The sequence below is a fragment of the Leopardus geoffroyi genome, chromosome B4, assembly GCF_018350155.1.
Source record: "Leopardus geoffroyi isolate Oge1 chromosome B4, O.geoffroyi_Oge1_pat1.0, whole genome shotgun sequence".
Taxonomy (NCBI): Eukaryota; Metazoa; Chordata; class Mammalia; order Carnivora; family Felidae; genus Leopardus; species Leopardus geoffroyi.
Genome location: NC_059341.1, coordinates 131,876,488 through 131,893,693, shown reverse-complemented (window position 1 = coordinate 131,893,693; position 17,206 = coordinate 131,876,488). Strand labels below are relative to the sequence as shown.

The 17,206-nt window shown below is 62.4% G+C and overlaps 1 protein-coding gene across 6 annotated transcripts in view; it reads left to right on the top strand.

Moving 5' to 3' along the window:
- ELFN2 (extracellular leucine rich repeat and fibronectin type III domain containing 2) overlaps positions 1–17,206 on the top strand; it is a 77,770-nt gene that overhangs the window by 17,651 nt on the left and 42,913 nt on the right. The window contains exons 1-2 of one of the 6 annotated variants that reach the window (XM_045467293.1): positions 5,919–6,313; positions 14,561–14,727. The gene's annotated coding sequence lies outside the window, so the exon portion shown is untranslated. Of the gene's footprint in view, positions 1–2,856; positions 3,059–5,918; positions 6,314–12,760; positions 12,885–13,587; positions 13,670–14,560; positions 14,728–17,206 lie in introns of those variants that run through there. The other 5 variants (XM_045467295.1, XM_045467294.1, XM_045467296.1 and 2 more) reach the window with 5 other exon arrangements.

Sequence of the window (17,206 nt, the reverse complement as noted above, 5' to 3'; positions counted from 1 at the left end):
TTGACAGTGTGGAGCTCAGCAGCCTCTGGCTAATGGGCAGCAGGAATCAGAGGCACAGAGCCTGAACCTCCCCTCATCCCCTTCCGGCTCTTCCTGGGGGGGGGGGGGTGGCGGTGTCTCAGAAATGACTCCTGGCACAGAAGGCTGGGGGGGAGGTGATCTGTCACATGCAAGCAGACCCTACCTGGGGTAGAGCAGGCTGCCTGTCTGACCCTTGCACCACTGGGTGGGCCAGCTCAGGAGGACCCTCCCAGAGCACTCTCCCTGTGCCTGGTGAGTGGCTGGGCACCCAGGGCACAGACCAGATGGGACACGGCTGAGCCAACCTCACTACCCAGGAATCTCAGCTCCAAGGCAGGCAGGCAGGGTGCCACCAGCACCCTTAGTGAACTTCCCTGAGAGACCTCCCATAATTAGATCGCTGGGTCAAAGGGTCTCCCCGTGAACGCTTCAAAATATCCCGTGGAGTGTGGCCTTGGCCCTCACAGGCCCCCTCTCAAGGGGCCCACACATCCAGCCGGCCTCTAGTCTAGACTCATCGGGAACTGTGTGTACATTCTTCATGCCCCATTAACTTTGAGCTGCCCTTGATTCATGGATATGAGGACTCCAGACTCTCAGAATCATAGAATCCTATGGAATGCGGTTCCCCGGCTCTGATATCCACCCGCCAAATTCTGTTTTCACCTTTGCTAGTCTGGATGCAGAACTCTCTCCCTTTCCCCAAATATGGCTGATTGATCTCAACCCCACTGGCCGCCAAGATGGCTGCCGCTGGTACCTTCCTCCTGACATTCATACCCTGTGTGGTTCTCTCCCACAACGACCAGGGCAGACCTGTGTAACCGACAGGAAATTGCAAACATTGAGAACGCATAACTGCTGAGTTTAGGTCATACAAGACATTGTGGCTTCCTCTTTGTTCTCGCTCTGGGGGGGAAGCAGCCGCCATGCTGGGAGGATGCTTGAGCAGTCCTGGCGAGAGGTCCATGGGACACAAACTGAGGCCTCCCGCCAACCGCCAGCACCAACTCGTCAGCCACGGGGATGACCCACCTTAGCCGCAGATCCCCCAGCCCCAGTCCAGCCTTCAGATGAGTGCAGCCCCAGCAATGATTCAATCTTCCGAGATTTCTCAAGCAAGAATCGCCCGGTCCCAAGTTCCTGACCACGGCCGCCGTGTGATAATAGCCGTTTCTTTTTTTCTTTTTCTTTTTTTTTTTTTTGCTGATGTAAGCCACTGAATTTTGAGCCACGGAGTTGCACAGTAACAGACGACTAATATGATAAGCATGTAGACTTTTTTTAAAAAGTTTTTATTTATTCGTTTGAGAGAGAGAGACAGAGTGTGAGCGAGGGAGGGGGAGAGAGAGAGGGAGAGGGAATCCCGCAGAGCTGGACGAGGGGCTCAAACCCACAAACTGTGAGATCATGACCTGAGCTGAGACCAAGAGTCAGTCGCTCAACTGACTGAGCCACCCAGGTGCCCCAAACCTGTAGACTTTTCTAAAGCAACTATGGAAGGTGGTTGGGGAGGTTGAAGCGGGGAAAGGGGGATTATATTGCACACTCCACAGCGAAATGACTTAAAAATCCCTTTGGGAAATGTGTGTGTTCTCCCAAATTCCTTCACAACCAAGGCTTCTCTGGGGGCTCCCCTGTATCTCACCTCCTGACCTGTGATTCCCAACTCCCGCCGCCCCCCCCCCCCAGCTCCTGACCTGTCACAGCAAAGCAAAACATCCCTATGTAAAGGACTCCCCCGGGGTGCCTGGGTGGCTCCCTCGGTTAAGCATCCATCTTCGGCTCAGGTCATGATCTCACGTTTCGTGAGTTTGAGTCCCACATCGGGCCCTGTGCTGACAGCTCAGAGCCTGGAGCCTGCTTCTGATTCTGTGTCTCCCTCTCTCTCTGCCCTTCCCCTGATCTCTCTCTCTCTTTCTCAAACATAAAGAAACATTGAAAAAAATTAAAAAAAAAAAAAAAAGGACTCTCCTTCCTGAGAAGCTCAGTCTTCTTGTCTTCATAGCCATTGGGATGGCTCCATGGTGGGCAAGGGGCAGAGGTTTTAGCAGGGGGGGGGGGAAGCTTCAGTTTTTCCCTCCTGGGTTCTGTCTCTCATCACTGGTTCTTGTCTCTCGTGATGGTAGCCTCCGTTCTCGCATCGGAGGCACGGCAGAAAATCTGAATTTTGGTCTGGATCCAAACCAGGAATGTGACACCCCATACACACTCTGGTGTCTGCGTGTTTCTCTAAAAGAATTGCTTAACCTAATTTTCTTAATCAACTCAAAATGCCATGTGGACGGAGCGGAAAGCAATTCATCTAAGTCCAAAGGGGTAGATCTTGCCGTTCAACCTGAAACAGCGCAGGAAGCTTTTAGTCCGCGTGTGCTCCTAACTCTTACTGCTGTCTTCTCTAAGCCCTGCAAAAAGGGAAGAGCGTCCGGAAGACACGTCCTCGCGGTGACGCGGCCCGGGCGTTGGGCTCATTTGGACGTGAGCCACATCTGGTCAACTCGGGTGGGGGGGGGGGGGAAGGGGCACTCGTTGGGGTGCGGTTAGAGGGCGCTTCCGACCACCTCTGGAAGATTCCAAAACAGGCATTCAGGGATTCAGGACAGGGGTCCAGGCAGCCGGAAGTACCTGCCTCTCATCTGGCACTGAGGCTTCCGGGATGGTTCTGCTTTGCTCGTTTTCCCCGTTCACGTATCACTCCGCCGATGACTCAACTAGCCCTTGGGAGGCTGTCCGTGGCGGTAGGGAGGGAGGAAAATTCGGTGTGGGTGGGAGGGGAGAGTGAGAAGGCTTAGTAGTACGACGTGACGCATGCTGTCATTCAGACCTACACACGTTCCGGGAACCAGTGGAGGAAGAAGCAGCTTGACCAGCTCCGCTTAGGGGTGGTCAGGGGAGGCTTCATAGAGGTGGTGGTCTATGAGCAGCACCTGGTTAAAGACTGGAAGCAGACAGGTGGGGAGGCCATAGGAGAGGAGGAAAGGCTTCCCGGCTGAGGGAGGAACAGCATCAAAAGCACAAATGGCGTGGAAAGCACGGGGTGAGAGTTTCATGGAATGTTCTGGAAAGGGCGGGTATTGGTGTTGCTGGGACCCGGAGCGCACGTGGGGTGATACGGGAAGATGCTGGAGGGGGTCGGGAAAGGCCTGACTGCAGAGGGCTTTCTTTGGGCAAGTTAAGGACTTTGGGAGGCAGACATCACCAGTTGATCATGACACTTCCTGCAGAGGGAGGGCCCAGGCAGCTGCTGCCAATCATTTGCACTGTCCTGAGACGGGACACGCATGGCATCATTGCACGAGAGCTATTGGAGGGTGAGGAGGAGGGTTGTTGCAGGTGTCCAGGTGAAAGATGGCAAGGCCTAACCTAGGACAGTGACCATGGGCACAGATGGGCATGTTGCTGCCCACATTTGTCTCAACCTTACCTGCCCACTTAGATTCTAGGCAGTCTCCTTATCATAACCCTGGCCAGGGGGCTCAGGGTGGGGTGTGTGTGTGTGTGTGTGTGTGTGTGTGTGGGAGAGAGAGAGAGAGGGAGAGAGAGCTCTCTATGGGCTCTATTTTGGCGAGGAGATTGCTGTCTTTCTGGACCCGCACTATCCAACATGGGTAGCCACTAACCACATACGGCTATTCAAATCTAACTTAATAAAACAAAAATTAAAAATGCGGTTCTTCAGCCACAGCAGCCACAACCGCGAGCACTCAATAGCCACCTGTGGTTAGTGACCACTCTTTTGGACAGTGCAGATATAACGCTCCCACCATCACAGAAAATTCTACCAGACAGCGCTGGTCTGGAGAAGGCCCAACCGGGTGTCCAGATAGCGTGATCCGCCACGACCCTCGCTTAGCCCAGGCCAACTCCGTCTTCTATTTAGTGGCAGTGACTCAGTTAAGAGTTTAAAAGGCTTTCCGGTTTATGTCTGCCTAGTGAGGGCAATCCCCAGGGGGGAGAGTCTTAGAACATTTTGGAGCTCAAAAGCACCAGAGCTAAACCAGGCAGACCTGGAGGTCCCCAGGGGAAAGGGGGTGCTCGTGTGGTGAGCCCAGCATCGTGCTGGGGACAGGGGGGGCTTTTGTCGTTCTCATTTCATCGAAGGGAAGCTGAGGCCCAGAGGGGGCTGTGACCTGCCCCTGGGCAAATGGCTGGGAAAGTCACAAAAGCAGAGCGGGAAGAGGCCGTGTGACCGCCCGCTGCCTGGTATTCCTTGAGATCATGGCTCAGTCCCTTGAGCCCGAGCGGATTAGGTGGCCCTCGCCAGTGCCCACCTCTTGGGAAGTTTCTGCGCGCGAGAGCCGGTGTCACAGAAGAGGGAGCTCTCTGCAGTTTCGCGCTATATCCGCCAGAGGGCGCAAGGGCCATTGTGTCTGCTCCCGAGGTGGGCGGGGCGGTGGGGAAAGATTTTTTCCCCGGAGGACTTTGGGCTGGGACCCTGCTTGGTGCCCAGCCCTGTGCCGGGAACTTACGACGCGGTCCGTACAGCCCTTGCCCTCCAGGAGGGCTCAGTTTAGAGGGCACACACAGCATAATGACTTGTTTGGATCTGCAGTGAGGGGCCTTGAAGGGTGGATAGGAGTGTGCTAGGCGGCCTGGAGTGCAGTCGCAGAGGGCAGTGGTGGCGGAACACGGTGTTGTCTGGGAGATAACAGTGGCCTGCGTCCCAGCTCTGGTCCCCTCCTGGACCTGCTCTTGTGTTCTCAGTTGACAGGAGGGAGGAATTTCTGAACAGACGTTCTTTCTGCTCCAGTAATACCCAACTCCGTGGAGTTCCCTGCACACACACACACACACACACACACACACACACACACCAGACTGTTTCATGCCTCTGTGCCTTTGCACATGCTGTTCCCACGGCCTCTCTACCTTCTTCAGCTGACCAGCTACTACTCATCCGTCAAGATGCAGCGGAGGCAGTGGCTCCTTCCAGGGAGGTGCTGCCATTCCTGGCCTGGATGAGATGCTCCCGCTGCGCCTTCCTGCGGCCTGAACTTGACGTTCTGCTGTGCACCACCTGAGGACAGGCACTGGCGCATGCGTCCCCATAAAAGTGAGAGAGACGCAGAGCACCTGCTCCAGGCAGGGCTCCCGCGTGTGGGTTTGTGGCTCCTGGGTCGAGAGAAGGCGCCTGAGTCTCCCCACCAGATGCCTGCGTGCCCAAGTGCAGGGGTACAGGCCCCGATGCCAGAGCTTGATTTCTGCATCCGCCACCTCCTCTCTCTAGCTTCTACCCCCTGGCGGGTGGCACAGGTGTGCGGGGACGTTGGCCGGGAAGGGGCCGGGGCCTAAGAAGCGTCTGGGGGTGGGGTGAAGGGTAGTGAGCGGCCGCCAAAACCCTTGCACAAGGGTAGAGATCTGGAGTCTAACCTAACACCGTCGCTGGGGTCAAGCTCGCCGTGTGACCTTGGGCGAGTCGCTCCTCTCCCCGAGCCTCAGTTGGCCCGCCCGTAAAATGGGAACGCGGCAGCGTCTCGGGCTGCCAGCCGTGGAGCACGGGGACGCGGCGGCCAGGACGAGGTGAGGAGGGGAGGCCGCCGGCGGAGGGGGAGTCGGGGCCGCGGGCGCCCTCGGGCTGGCGCTGGGGGGCGCTGCGCACCTCGGGCGGCCCGCCCCGCGGCAAGTTTGCCTCCAGCTGTTGCATGCGCTGGCGAAGGCGGCGGCGGGACCCGGCGCCGGCGGGGTGAGCGGGGCCCGGAGGCCCGGGCGGGGCCGGGGGCCGGGGGCCGGTGGCGCGCCGGGCAGGGGCCGGGAGTGGGGGGGGGGGGTGCTCCGTGGTCCGCGCGGCCGCCGCCGCCTCCCGGGGCGCTGCAGCTGCGGCGTTGGAGCCGGGCGCGGCCCCCGCCCCGCGGCCGTGTGTCTGTGCGTGTGCGTGTGTCCGTGGAAGGATCCAGCCGGGAGAGGGGGCGGGCGGGGTCTCGCTGCGGAAAGGCCTGCGGAGGGCGCCGGGCGCCGGGGCGGGCCAGGGCGGACGGACAGACAGCCGGCCGCGGCCCCTGACGCACGCTGCGCCCCGGCCCCCTCCCGGGCGGCGGGCCCCGCCGAGGCAGAGGCGCGGCGACGGGGAGGCGGGGGTGGCGGTGTCTGCGCGCACACGCCGGCTCGCAGACACACACACACAGACACAGACACACACACACACGCACACGCACACGCGGGCCACGCCACAGACACACGACACGCACCGAGCCCCGGCCGGGCGCCGCGCACACTCGCACCCGCGCGCAGGCCCCGCAGCCGCCGCCGCCGCCGCCGGAAGCGGCGCTCGGCCCGGATCCCGGCTGGGCTGGAGGTGAGTGAATCCCTCCGGATCCGAGCGCCCGCGGCCGCCGGAGGCGGTGGGAGTGAGGGCTGGGACCGGAGGGCACCCTTCCTCCGCCGGTGGGGGTGGGGCTTGCTGGGGGGGGGGGGACCACAGCAGGGGGAGGATGAGACCGGGAAAGCCACCCCCAGGGGCTCCCGGGTCTGGGGATCGCCGTGAGACATCCCCCCCGCCCCCCGGGGGACCACCCTGTGCGGGCGAACTGGTGGTGGTGGACGGAGACGGGGTGGGAGGACGCGGAGGACGGTCGGTGAGGTGAGCATCTTTGGGGGGTGGTGCAGAGGCTTGATGGTGGACGGCTGTACCAGTCCGTGCCACACGGCACCTCTCTGCCTCCATCCTCGCGAATCGGGGACCCTAGCCCCCCTCTCTTATGGAGTGCCGCCGGGGTCGAGGGATTCGTCTTCGCAGCTGGTAAGGGGGGTTGGATTGGCGCTGCTCCAGGGGGAGGGGGACAGGGTGGGGCTTTACCCCCTTTACCCGCAGGAGGGCGGTGGATTTGGTAAGAGGACCAGGTTCGGGGAGTGGGGGTCCCCTGGGTGGGTGGGGACCCTTGCAAAAGCTTTGCCCCCTGTCTCCGCGGTGCTGGCGTGGGTCAAGCAGGGAGAGCAGGGAGCTGCCCCGGGGAAGCAGCAGAAATCGGCGTAGACTGCGCTCTGGCAGGGCTGGGGCCACTGCCGGGCTGCGTGTTTGTGAGTAAGTGTGTGTGTGTGTGTGTGTGTGTGTGTGTGTGTGTGTGCATGTGTGGACTCCAGCAACTGGCAGAAGATGGGGGCAGGGGGGTGGGCGTGTTGACTGGTGGGGTGGTGTGTGCACGTGGGGAGGGTGCTGCGTGCCCACAGGGCTGTGTGCGGGGATGGGCCCTGCTCTGTCTGCACACACACACACACACACACACACACACACACACACACTGTCCATAGCCCCAGCAGGATTTTCTTGGAATGTCTGGAGGGCGCAGGCTGGTGTGTGTGTGTGTGTGTGTGTGTGTGTGTGTGCGCGTGTGTGTGCGTGCACTCGGGAAGCGTGTGTCCAGGACAGGAGCGGCCACGGTGTGTCAGGCATGCCCAAGGAGACAGACGAGAAAACCGATGGTGGATCTGGCCCTCGGCTTAGCTCAGGAGGATCGTGGTACTTGAGGGCACTTTCTGTAGCTTTACGCTCCCTCCGTCCTGTGCCCCTTCCATCCCCCCCCTCCCCCCCTCAACTCCTCCTGCCTCAGTGGCTACCTCTGGAGGGCACTGCCTCTTCCCCCTGCCGGGACACAGGTGTTGGACTGAGAGTGTGTGTGTGTGTGTGTGTGTGTGTGTGTGTGTCCGGGCTGCGGCTGTCGCTGTCAGCAGGCCAGGTTGTTGGAGGAGGAAAGCTGGGGGGGGGGGGGTGAGGAGGGGGCTGCTAGCAACACCTGGAGGAATGCGGTGGAAGCTGCCAGCCCCTGGGCTGCCTGGTTTAGTTACTGGGGGACATTTTCATGTGGGGAGCCGCATCTTGGGGGGGGGGGTGCTGAGAGGATTTGCTTGTGTACGTGTGTGTGCATGGCTCACGCACCTGTTCCCGTGGCCTGTGGGCACTTGTGGGACATGCTGCGTCTAGGCCATCCGTAGGGCATGTGGGCCTGCACGTGTGTGCAAATACGTGGGATTCCTACGAGGAATGTGCACGCACACACACGCACACACACACACACACGCACTGTCTGTAGGCGTCTGTCCGGAGCGAGCCGTGACCCTGGAGCTGGGTACGTGGGCGAGGTCCCCTGGGCCATCTGCCCCTGGGCAGGAACAAAGAGGAGCGATCAAAAGGGGGGGGTGTCAGATAGAAGTGTGTGTGACGTCAGCACGGGCCTGTGGGTGTGACGTCAGTTCCAGACTGCCAGTGACGTCACTGGGACAGCAGCATGAGGGGTCACCCCCGGCAGCCGGACTGTGTGATGTCAGCGGGAGGGTGTGTGGCTGAATGTGGTTATGTCCCTTGTGTTGTAGGGGGGGTGACAAGGGGAGGGGGGTAGAGTCTCTGAGCGAGCGGTCCCTTCCCAGGTGCCCCAAGTGGGTGTGGGGCCCCCTTTCCTTAAGGCGCCCTCCCCTCACAGAGGCATCGCCTCTACCCCCCCCCCCCCACATTTCATATGGGGCGCCTCTTCCCCTGTCCCCGCAGGCCCTGTTCTCCGTCAGCCCCGGCCAGGTCACAGAGCCAGGGTGTGTGTGCAAATGCATGTGACAACACAGCCAGGGGGACAGCGCCTGCTACTTCCAGGCCCATGGGGCTGCTCTGTGTTTTCTGATTTAGGCATTCCTGTCGCCCCTCTGGGCCTCAGTTTCTCATCTGTCACCTGGGGCGGGGGTGGCTAGAAAGGTAAGGGGTGCCACAGGACACCGGTGGGCCTCTGGGGGGCGGGGGGCCTGGCACAGGGCGGGGGCTCGGCACACCAAGTCCCCTGGCCTCCCGCTCCGCCAGCTCGGGGCCGGTGCTCCTGTCTCCGTTCAAGTCTAACTTCGTAGAGAACTTCTTTTTCTCTCCTTGGATCCTCATGGCAGTCCTGTGGGGCTGGCAGGCCGGCTGCTCTCGTGTGGACACTTGACAGATGACAGATGAGCACACCGAGGCCTGAAGGGGAGAGTAAGCTGGCTGGTGATGGAGTCCTTGGCGAGAGTTTGCCCCCATCTCGCTACTCCAGCTCCGCCGGTGCAGGTGCAGGGAGACAGGCTGGGGTGGCAGGTCCCTTCCCGCGGGGCGCTCTCATCTTTTATGGAGGGACAGGGAGCTCTGCGCAGTGGGGGTGGCGAATGCCCGGGGCCGAGGGGTCCTCTGTAGAGGCTGCTTCTGGATTCCTAGTCCGGTCTTGATCGTTCTACCCGAGATAGGCGGGGTGACGGAAATGGGTGCTTCTGGCCGAGCCGTTGTGAGCCTGCTCTAGTACGCGCCATGCCCGCTCCCCAGTGTGACTTCCCTGTCCCCTGAAGTCTGCAGCGTGTCTGCTCTGGAAGCAGAACTGGTTCCAGTGACACCTCCGCTGAGCGCTGAGTGGCTGTGTGTGACACGGGGGTCAGCCGCTCTCTCCCTGCGCCTGCCAGGCGGTGGCTGCCGTCTCGCAGGCTCCGTGAGTGAGCATGAGAGTGTGGCGTCCGCGCGCAGGGCCAGGAGGTACCCATCGCCGTTACCCTCGCCCGTGCCAGCTGCGGTGCCCCCCACCTCCCGGGCCCAGGCCCATCCTCTGCCCGCACCCCGCAGTCTGCCGGGCAGAGCAGAAAGCCAGGGAGCAGGATTGCTTGGAAGCTGGAACCTCCTTCCTTAGCGAGTCAGGCCTCTTCAGGGACAGCATTAATAGTCCAGAAGGTTAACTCAATCCTCTGCCTCCCGCTGTCCTGGTCCAATCCCCTATTAAATTAACCTTCTCGTGGCTCAATTAGCACCTGGGGCAGAGTCACTGCCATTATTTCCGGGTGGCCCTTATTAGTCCGAGGTGTCCGGGGGGGGTTGGAATAATAGAGCCCCTCCCCCTCTGCTCTGCAGACAGCCCCCCAGGAAGGCCCCAGAGAGGCCCTGAGGGGGCAGAAAGGGTCTGGGGTCTCAGGCCCGGTCCACAAGCCTCCCGTGCTCCTCCCCTCAGGGCGGGTGACCTGTGACATCCCGAAGCCAGCAGCGTGCACTCTTGCTCTCCCCCCCACGGCCTCGGCCGCGGTCCCCCTCGACCCCTGTGTCTCCCTCCGTCTCATTTGTGGAACGAGTAGGGGCCCGGGGACCAAATTCTGCCTCTTTTTAACAGTGTGTGTCTTGGGCAAGTAGGTTCCCTTCCAGAAGGTCCCGCTTCCTCGATATAAAGTGGGGATAATGATACCGGTTTCCTAACTTTTCCAGCGTGGTTACATAAGCGAATGTCAAGTGTGGAGCATTGTGTCTGGCACATAGTAGGTGTCGATTAGATGAGTTCCCTCCCCCTTCCCATCTGTCTTCCTTATTCATTCCTGGTTCTCTGGAGTGGGTCCTGGGCTGTGTATGTGTGTGTGTGTGTGTGTGTGTGTGTATCCTTCTCTCGCCTTTCAGCTTCCACGTTCACCCCCTGAAATACATAGAAACTGTTTCTGGAGCTGGGCCGGGGATGGGGGGGGGCGGTGCCCGCAGAAGTATGAGAAGGGCCTGAGAGCTGCCTGTGCCCCACCCCCCCCTCCCCCCCCAGCTGGGATGTGCAGAGGGGCTGGGAGGGGGCAGGGCGTATCTTGGCGTGTGCACATCCCTGTGCACGGGTGTGCCTCTGAGTGTGACACGGCATGTGCATGTGCACACGGGTCCCCACCTCTCCCAGGGGAAAGTGGGGAACAGTTCTGAGGGCCTCCCGACCAGGTTGCTCTGGGCGCAGCCCCAAGACTCAGGCCTGACTCATTTTCCTTCCTTGGCCTTGTCTTTGTCCTCTCCGCAGTTCTCTTTGGATGGGGGAGAGACACAGGCAGTGGGGTCAGCATGGCCCATCTTCCCTGCTTCCTGCGCTGCTCATTACCTGGTGTGTGTGTGTGTGTGTGTGTGTGTGTGTGTGTGTGTGCGCATGCGGGGCATTCGTGGTTCTGCGTGTTTAGCTAGTTCTTGTCTGTCTCCTGCTATGTTGTCAGCTCCACACAGGGGGAGACTTGTAGGCCCTTAAAAATTACTTGTGGAACAGTTCCTCTTATCGACATGCTATTGAAGTTGGACTGTGCATTTTGCATTCAGCGCACGCGCGTGCACGCGCACACACACACGCACAAGCATATCTGACTCAGGGATAGCTGCTGGGTCTGGGGCTCAGGCAGGAACCTACAGAGATGAGTTTCCGTCCTGGACGAGAGAGGGAACGCGTGGGGCATCAGCCAAGTGCCCAGTGTGGGGCCTGCGCACAGTAGGGCTTGTGTGCCAGGCGTTTCTTGGGTGTCTGTGACCCTCCCCCGAGGGGGCTGGCACTACAGGCTTGAAGGTCAGGTGCTCCCGCAGCCTGGGAGGCGGGAGGGGAAGAGGCTGGAGCCTCTTCTGCTCAGGGCAGTGCAGGATCCCCGGGATAGCGCACCTGCTATGTGCCAGGCACAGGGCAAAACACGGTCTATTATCTTGTTTAATTTTGGCTGGAGGATTGTTTAAGAGGTCCAGCCGGCCTCTGGGTGGGGGCAGGCCAGGTGGAGAGACCACGTGAGCCGAGGTCTGGAGGTCGGAAAGCCTGGAGTGGAGTTTGGGAAGATGAGTCTGGAATGTAGTTTGAGGATCAAATTACACAGGACCGTAAACTTTGGGCTAAGAAAGGGAGCCTTACCCGGTTGGTCCGGGAGTGCCTTTGTGAAAATGCAGAATCTTGGGCCGCTTCGGGGGAGATTTTGATTCAGTAGGGTCCACGGGGGGGCCCGGGGAACCTGCCTCGTGAGTGTGCTTCCAGGATATTAATTCACCCACGTTTGCCGGTTGGAAGGCGGCTGAGGGGGCTGCGTCTTCCAGACTCTTCCCACTCACCCTGGGGAGGCAACAAAGCCATCTGCATTTTTCAAGGAGCCTGAGCTCAGAGAAGGGTGGCCCCTTCTCTGCAGCAAGGCCAGGCCAGTACTGACTAACGATTGCCATGTGCCCTGACTGCTGCTCTGAGCTTGCCCAGTGGCCCTCGTTCAATCCTCAGAACGACCCTCGGCAGCGCTCCTGTTGCACACATGAGGAAACGGAGGCAGAGTCCGCGGTCCCGGGTTCGAGGCCGCCTCGCTGGTAAAGGCGTGACAGTGCGGCTGGGGATGTAGTGAGACTGGAGAGGGCCTGCCCGGCGTCCTGGACGGGCGATGCCCTCCCTCTCCCTTCCTTTGGTTTCGGAGGCGGGGTGGGGGTGGGGGCGCGGGTGGAGCTCAGCCTTTGGTCGTGCAGAGGTCAGAGGCAGGCGGGCGGGCGTGCGGGTGGGAGCAGAGAAGCCAGAGGAGGGCGAAAGCCTGGCTGCGTAGCTGCGGGCCCCAGGCCGGTCATCCGGTGGGCGCCCTGGCCGAGGCAGGTCCGGATCTGGCTGGCGGCGGGGTGTGCCCATCCCCGGGGGGCGTGTCCGGGGCGCAGCCCCCCGCGGGGCACCTGTTCCGTGGCGGGGCGGGCGGGGTGGCCGGGAGGCGCGCACGGAGCCCCCGCCCCCCCGCCCCCCGCCCGCTCTCCCGCCCGCGCCGCCTCCCGCTGCCCGCAGCCCGCCCGGTTTCTGCCTTACTTCCCTGTGCTTAGAATTTGCAGCCGCATCCCTTGACGCTCGCAGCCAATTTCACGGCCTCTGGGCTCGGCACGGCGTGCGGATCGTAAACCCGCGGGCTCCGGGCAGGGGCTGGCGGCAGGTCTCGTGCGGGCGTTGGGGGGGGGGGGGGCGCGTAGGGAAGGGGGCGGAGGCCCGCGGGAGCCAGGACCCAGCGATGTGTGGGCCAGGGGGTGTCAGGTGGGCGTGGATGGAATGGGGGCGTCGCCGAGAAGTGCCCTGGGCGTGCAGCGCGGGTGTGCAGGCGGGGCCGGTGCGCGCTGGCATCCGGGGAGGTGTTTCTGGGCGCGCCGGGGTCCTGGTGCGTTGCGTTGGCCGGTGAGTCCGGGTTGGGGCCCCTGTGCCCGTGGGCATGTTTGTCCGGGTGTGTATGGTGAAGCCTGCGTGTGTGTGTGTGGGGGGGCTGTCCCCGGTGAAGGGGGAGGGCCGTGCATTCCCAGAGGTGTGTCGGGGGTGGGTGTCGCGGCAGCGGCCCCAGGCGTGGGGGCACCCGTGTGGGTCTGCGTGTCGGGGTGGGCACCCCTGTATCCGGGTCTGTGCGCACCCGCGGGTCTGAGGGAATGTGCGACTCTGGTGCCTTAGTTGCTGTCTGGCTGTCCTGTGGGTGCTGGTGCGTGTGCGAGGGGACGGGGTGCCATCCCCTTTCTGCTGGCCACTGGGCTCAGGGTCGAGTGAGAGGGACCTACGTATCTCCCACCCCCACCCCTACCCCCACCCCCGGGGACCTGGGCCTGGGAGCCCTTTCCAGCTGGTGCGTCCTTGTTCTCTGCCTTTGAGTGGGGGCGACCGAGTTGAGGCAGCGCGGGCCCGCGTGTGTTTCTGGGCTGCTGCCGCCAGCTGCCAGCGCTGGGTGGGTCTGCATGTGTTTATGAATGGCAGTCTCGAGGGGGGGGGGCAAGGTGTGAGGCCCTGCCTGTGCCAGAGGACTGGAAGTGCCATCTGGGCTGCTGGGGGTGGGGGGGTGGGGGGCCAGACAGGGAGGGGGGCCCCGGAGGAAGAGAATGAGCGCACGCGTGTGCACGTGCGCCCACAGAGGGAGGAAGGTTGGGTCGAGGCTCGTCTGTCTGGAAGCGTGTGCGTCTGCGCAGGTGGAGGTCAGGCAGGTACGTTACTCTTGGGGCGTGTGAGTGCCTATTGGCAGGGCACAGGCTGGGGGCGCCCTGGGGGGAAGGGCGTGTTCCAGTCTGGGCTGGGAGTTGTGAATGAAAACTGTGAGGCCCGGGGCAGGGGGTGGGTGGGGGCGCTCGCTCCCTGCAGCGGAGGGGATGGGGCTCAGGCTGCAGAAGGAGTAGGCTGTGTTGATGTTGGGGTGACCGGCGGGAGGGTGGTGTGGTTGCACATGTGAGGAGGGAGGGTGTGTGTGTGTGTGTGTGTGTGTGTGTGTGGGCACCGGGCAGCAGGCAGTGGGAGGGGGTGGGGGCCAGCCCCACCTGGCTGTGCTGTGTGTGTGTCCATGACGAGTGGGGCGTCTGGCTGGGACTGTGGCTTGGGAAGAGCCTCCAGGCTCTGGGGCCCTGCAGGGAGGCGGGGACACGGGCTGGGGTTGGGTGGGGTGGTGGGAGGGGGGGGTCCCTTCAGCTCCCAGAAGAATCTTCCCATCTGTTGCTTGCCCCTCCTGTCCAGGAGCCACGGAGGGATGGAAAGATGTCCTGTGGCCCCTGGCCCCTTCCCTCCCCTTCCCTCCCAACCTGAGGGGATAGGATGGGGACCCAGCCTTCCATTTCTCTCGCTCCGTCATCTTTCTGTCCCCGTCTCCCAGCCTCCCTCTCCCTCCATCCCTCCCTTCTCTCTGCCTCCTCCCTCTCTCTCACACTGATATTCATTTGTGGTATATTCGGTTGCCATGGGAAACCTAAGAAAGAAGTGAGTGTACCCTTCAAGACTTCAGCATTTTCCCTCCTCCCTCCCTCCTGCTGCCCCCCTCCCCCTCCTTCTCTCCTCCTCTCCTCTCCCTCTCCCTCCCTCCCCTTTCTCCCCCTCGCTTCCTCTCGCAGAAGGAGAGGACCCGGGTGAGAAGCTGCTGTCGCCTGGACCGGGACCCGGGACCCGAGACTCCGTTGCTACTGCTGCTGTGGCCACCGCTGCCGTGGGGACTTCCCTGAGACCAGGCCAGGGATAGAGCCTCGCTGGCCGGAGGGGCCCCCTTTGCCCGCAGACATCGGTAAGGACAGGGTCCTTCTGACTGTGTTCCCGCGTGGCTGTGTGTGAGCAGGGCGCGGGTGACCCGGCATCGCCAACCGTGATGTGGTCCGGCCTGTCTCCTGTTTGTCGCCTCCTGCCCTGCCCGGCTCCCGCCCCCGGCTGTGGGCACCCCCACCCGCCCCTCCCCAGCTTCCCTTCCACGGGGCCTGGGAGGCAGCTGGTGGAGCCGCAGGCCTTTGGGGGGGCTGGGACAGGTCCACCGTGGAGGGTGGGAGGAAGCCCCACCCCTGCCCCTTCGCCCAACTGAGAGGCCAGGCCGGGCCCGCCTGCACCCTGGCAGGGCAGGGGAATCTGTGCAAGGGCTGGGCTGGGGGCCAGCTTCCAGGGGTAAGAGAACGTGGTCTCTTCTCCTCCCTCTGGTGGGGGGGCCTTCCCACTGTCGAGAGGGGCAGAGCGAGGGGCCTGGAGTGAGCCGGGAGCAGAGAAACGCGGGGCAGAATCAATCCCGGGCCTGATCCAGCGTCTGGGATTTTGGAGGCGGCAGGGAGAGCAGTCAGACAGTAGGAGGCCGCAGGCAGGCAGGCAGGCAGGCCAGCAGGCAGGAGCTGCTCCGTCTAGGCTGGGGCTGGTGGCCGCCTTGGAGAGGAGAGGCTTCACTGTCACCGCGGCTGTGTTGGTGGTGGCCACGTGGAGAGAGCTGTGGTCCGGGCGGTGCTGAGTGATGGTGGTTGCCTTGGCGAGGGAGCCGCCTCTGTGGCATTGTGGTCTCCATGGAGAGAGGAGGAGACAGAGGGAGGAGGCTGGCTGTCTGGGCACGGTGTTGGTGGTTGCTAAGGAGAGGGAGATGCCGTCTCTAGGACGGGGTGGTCCCCACGTGGAGGGGCCGTGGCGGCCGAGGCGTTGCGGGCCCCGGGGACGGGCTCCGCGATGGGTGCTCTGGAGGGGCCCGGCGGGGGGAGAGCGGGGTGGTGGGGGCTCCCTGGGGGACAGTGGGGGTGCGGCGAGGGAGGGGCTGCTGCCGTGGACTTGGGCCGAAGCGGGGTTCTTCGCAGGGGAGCCAAGCGCAGTGGGGGGGGGTCTTGTCCCCACCGGTCACGTTTGCCGTGCTCTGGGATACCTGGCATTGCTACCTGCCTTTGAGGTATCAGATAGGGCAAGTAACTTGCCCAAGGTCACACAGCAGGTGTGCGCTGGGGCTGGGATTTGCCCCCCCCCCCACCTCCCAGGCACCTGTGTCCCCAGACGTCCACCTCACTAGACCTGACTCCTCCCCTGGGAACGTGTCCCTCCGTGAATACCTCACCCACAGTTGTCTCTCTTCCCTCCGACCCCGGGGATTCCTCCGAAGCAGACCTTTCACTTAAATAGTTGGAGTCGGAAGCGGCATGGAACAGCAGAGTCCTGGGTCTGCCTCCCGACTCTGGCACCCGCAGCCGAATGGTCCCGTGCCTCAGTTTCCCTCTCTGTAAACCGGAGGTGGTGCGCACGCATCTTGGGATTGGTGCTGCTTGGGGTCACGTGGGTGACGCCCCGGTGTGGTTCGCGGCGCACAGTAGACCCTCAGGAAGTTATGACCGTCGTCATAACGTCTTTTAAAAATGATCTAAAAACGATTTTCTGACGTGCCCGGCAAGGACAGGGGTGACTTCTCACCGGAGACCTGCCTCCCTGTGCCCTTCGCCATGACCCTCGAGCGGTGGAGGCGATGAACTGACGTGGTGGGGGCTGGAGAGGAGAAGGGCCCCCTGACCGTCAAGCAGCACCTTGGTTGCTGAGCCAGCCCGGGACCAGGTGTGGCTCCCTGTACTTGCTAGCTGCCCGTTTGCCCCAGGGGCCTGTGTGTGCGCCCGTCTGAGTCCCCTGCCTCCTGGCTTCCTTCACAGGGCGCGGGTGTCCTGAGCCTGCTCAGCCAGCCCTGGCCTGGGGCACAGCGTCTCAGGCGAGCGGTGGCCGGTGTGGTCGCGTCCCGGGAAGAGCAGATTCAGGGACAGTCTTTCCCGCCACCGGGGGACAGGCCAGGCAGCGGACGGAGAAGGTTGTCCAGAGAGGGACATTTGGGGCATCTGGAGGGCGACGGACGGGATGACTGTCTGAGGGGCAAAGACCCGAGTTCAGGTCCTCTGCCACTTTCGAGGTGGGTGGCCCTGGGCACGTTTCTTGCCTTGTGGGGCCTCAGCTCTCTCCTTCGGAACCCGTCAGCCCTTCTTTGCAGTTCAGGTGACCCGCGGGGAGCGGGGAGAGGGCGTGGAGGCACCGACGACCCCAGTTCCGCCCAAGAGACTTTCTAACGGTCTCGTCTCCAGGGGGAGAGGCAGCGAGCTCCGCGACCAGTGAGGCCGCAGGAGGCTGGCAGGACAGAGGGTCTGGGATCACCGGACCTCGGTTCACATCCCCACATTGCCATTTATGGGCTGTGGGGTCTCGGGAGCCTCGATTTCCCCACCTGCACGATGGGAGGAATAAAAAGGAATTCAGATGTGTGGGAGAGACAGGCTTCC